Source organism: Medicago sativa, chromosome 5, assembly GCF_051527215.1.
Source record: "Medicago sativa cultivar Bolivia chromosome 5, Bolivia_mono, whole genome shotgun sequence".
Lineage (NCBI taxonomy): Eukaryota > Viridiplantae > Streptophyta > Magnoliopsida > Fabales > Fabaceae > Medicago > Medicago sativa.
This window is the reverse complement of record NC_140753.1, coordinates 12,582,850-12,586,993: the sequence shown is the minus strand read 5'-3', so window position 1 is coordinate 12,586,993 and position 4,144 is coordinate 12,582,850.

Here is a 4,144-nt window from a genome sequence, read left to right as displayed (position 1 = left end):
TTATCACTAACCCCTTTATTTCATGTTTCGTTCATCCATAAGCATCTCATACTCCATCCTTCCTCTTCACTTTAATTCCTTGCACTTTAAATTCTACCAAAACTTAGTAAGTAAAGCTTAGGAACTTTGTATTTTACTTCATGCAATTTCTAATTGCTTGCAAGACCATAGCATGTAAACTAGGGTATGATGTAATAAGGACAATGGACTCTAATGATGTACACCGACACATGCACACACATCACTTTAGGTATATGGCTAGGATATGCATGTTTAGATGTATGTTTAGGATTGTATGTTTGGTGAATCTTGGTTTTCGGGTGTCAAACATTGATTACGTTTGAACCTTTATAACCGGTGATATCTTATTTTTTCTTGGGAAGGGAAAAAGTAAGCAAAACCCTTGAGAATCGAGGTCCGGGAGTTGTTTTCGCTACGGGAAGGTGTTAGGCACCCATAACGACTATAGTATCCTATAGGAACCGTCTTTAATTTCTACGCGCGCGCTTTATTTTTAAATGCTATTTTGAAAAGTGATATTAAGCCTAAGAGTTTCTAAGTGAAGAATTGGAGGGAGAAGAAAGTGTTTGAATTTTTATTTTATTTGAATTGAAGGAATTTTGTTCCTTGCCTACGTACCCGTTTAAGGGATCAAATCCACCGTAGTTCTCTTCCAAAAATGTTTTTGTTTTTGTTGGTTGATTTTAAGTTTGAAAATGGGATTTTGAAGAATAAGAGAGAGAGGCCTCAAGGGCATAAGATTGTGAAATTGTGAGGTTGAATTAGTTATTTTGAGAAAGGAAGTCAAAGTTTGATTAAAGTTCATTGAAATTTTGATTAAGAAAATAAAAGGAAAATTCAATGGGATTTTTGATCCCAAGGTTTATTAAGAAAAGTATTTGAGTGATGTTATTCATATTTTTTGGAAAATTGATTTTTCTAAGTATGAATCCTAGGCATTCATCTAAACATACAATCCTAAACATACATCTAAACATGCATATTCTAGCTATATATCTAAAGTGGTGTGTGTGCATGTGTCGGTGCTTGTGTCGGTGTACATTATTAGAGTCCATTGTCCTTATTACATCATTGGCCTAGATACATTCTATGGTCTTGCAAGAAATTTAAAGCGTAAAAAAAATAGTACAAAATTCCTAAGTCTTTACATTCTAAGCCTTGCATGAATTTAAAGTGTAAGGAATGAAATGGGAATGCAAGATAAGATGCTTATGCAACATGAAACAAAAGGGTTAGTAGTATAAGATGTAAGATGAAATGGAAGTAAGCAAAAGAGCATAGTAAAGTAGTTAGGATTTAATCAAGGAAAAAAAAGCAAGAAACCTAACCCAAAAACATGATGAAATTGTACTTGAAGACTACTAAAATTCTAAGGCAAAACCAAGGCCTATAATCCTCACACTAATGGTAAAATTCCAAAGGTTTCAAGTCCATCATGATGTGAGAAATTAAGGGACATTAGCATGCAATACAATCATAGTATTTTCAAGCCTATTTGCACTTTATTTGACACAAAGTACAAAATCTATGATAAGAAACCAAATCAAATAGCAAGTATATACAAAATCAAGAGGCCAACTTACTCAAAAAAAAAGCATATTTAAAGTCACTATTATGTGCTAAAATCAAGAGCCAAAACTTCTTCAAAATTGCACAAAGTTTTACAAGAAAAAGTGAGCCAAAAGCACAAAAAGATTGCACATGATTTTGAAGTGACTTTCAGCATGAGTTTACATTTCACAAACAAACATCAAGTATCCACAATTATGAGCCAAAAGTTCACACAAGTCTTGGAAAAATTTACCACAACTCGACACATTGAATTAACAAAAATACAAAATATTTTCCCCATATTTTCCAGTAATTATCATGCAAGAGTTATCAAGAATCAGTCAAGAACCAACAAGAAAATTAATAGAAAAGGATTTGGAATTTTTTCACGGGGTTTTAGCCATTACAGGGTGTGAAAAGCACAAATATCATAGGAAATAGCAAGAAAACGAGTAAAAAGAAAGAAAATGTACAAACACATGCCCAGGCCCATACCCATGGGGAAGACGGGTCAGCACAACGCCTAAGGTCCACCAAATTGTTGCGGATTCGTTGTGAAAAACACACCAATAATAAACTTGATGTGTGGAGCAAATTAATACCAAGCAATCAATTGAAGCGGATGACAAAAAATAATTCAAACAAAAATAAACAGCAAGAGATAAAGGAAGAAGGAGAAGAACACAAGAATCTGTTTACCCAGTTCGGTCTAATGATGACCTACTCTGGGGGAGAGAGCAGCTCTCCGTTCCACTATAATGATATGAGTTTCTTTACAAAGAGATATTGAAGGTTACAAGAATTAGTCTTCAAACCTAACTCTACCCTCACTCCCAGCCTCTTCCCGTGACCAAGAGACTCAATCCTAATAGTGCTTTGTTCAAGGTGAATCAAAACAATCCCAACCCTAGTGTTGTTGCCAAGAGAAATTCTCTATAAACCCTAGTTTGTTTGTTGGCTTCTAAACCCTGTTTTTCTACACCACATAATCATCTGATACAAGGTTTATATTTATAGTGGAAAGCATCCCTCAAAAAATGGAACAAAACAGGCCCACAAGCTGTTTTATTTTTCTCCTCCTGCGCGAAATCGGCCACCGAGCTCTCAAAATCGGCCACCGATTTTTCTCGAAACAAAAGTCTCCAAAAACAGGTCAAAATCGGCCACCGTGTGGTACAAATCGGCCACCGATTTTGACAGACAGAATGCACATTTTTGAGTCACTTTTCAACAATTCTCCACCTTGACTCTAAAATGGTGATGATGCCAATTTAACCATCAATCACCTTGCTGCTCTCTCCAACCTTCATCTATTCTTCAATGAAGTTAATCAAGTCCAAGCAATGCTTGAACCTTGATCTCGGTAATGATTTGGTGAACATGTCTGCTGGATTTTCTTCCGATGCCACTTTCTCAACCATGATCTCCTTTGTCTCAATCATGTCTCTAACAAAGTGCAAACGAATGTCAATGTGCTTTGTTCTTTCATGATACACCTGATGATTTGCCAAATGAATGGCACTTTGGCTATCACAATATATCTTCACACACCCTTGACTAATCCCCATTTCTCCAATCATACCTTTCAACCATATGGCTTCCTTGACCCCTTCAACAAGGGCTATGTACTCTGCTTGAGTTGTTGAAAGAGCTACAACAGATTGTTGATTTGCCTTCCAAGTTACCGCTGTACCGAACAATGTAAACACAAATCCAGACAAAGATTTTCTAGTGTCTACATTACCTGCATAGTCCGCATCCACATATCCTTCCAAAGCATCCCTTCCTGGTTGTGACCTCGTATACTTCAGACCACCTGTCAAAGTCCCATTCAAATATCTCAGAACCCACTTCAAAGCTTGCCAGTGCACTTGACCCGGATTTGCCATAAACCGACTTATCACACTTATTACATAGGATAAGTCCGGTCTACTACAAACCATACCATACATGATGCTTCCAACTCCACTTGCATAGGGAGTACCCTCCATCTTGCTTTTCTCTTCATCGGATTGAGGACACTTCTTTATTGACAACTTTGTGTGATGACCAAGAGGAGTGCCAACGACCTTAGAATCTTTCATTCTGAACCGCTCCACCACTTTCCTCAAGTAACCTTGCTGAGATAAGAACAACTCACCTTTGTTTCGGTCCCTTATGATATCCATACCAAGTATCCTCTTTGCATTACCAAGATCCTTCATCTCAAATTCATCATTCAATCTTTCCTTGAGCTTCTGAATCTCTTGCATGTCAGAACTTGCCATAAGAATATCATCTACATAAAGGAGAAGGTAGAGAATGACTTTCTCATTCCTTCTCATCATGTACACACAACTATCATAGTTGCTTCTCACAAAACCAGCCTTTATAAGAAACTCATCAAACCGACGATACCACTGCCTTGGACTTTGCTTCAACCCATACAAAGATTTCTTCAACAAACACACTTTTGTATTATCTTCCACGAAACCTTCTGGTTGTTGCATATAGATAGTTTCTTCCAACTCTCCATGTAGAAATGCGGTCTTCACATCCATTTGTTCTAACTCAAGATCATACATGTTAACAA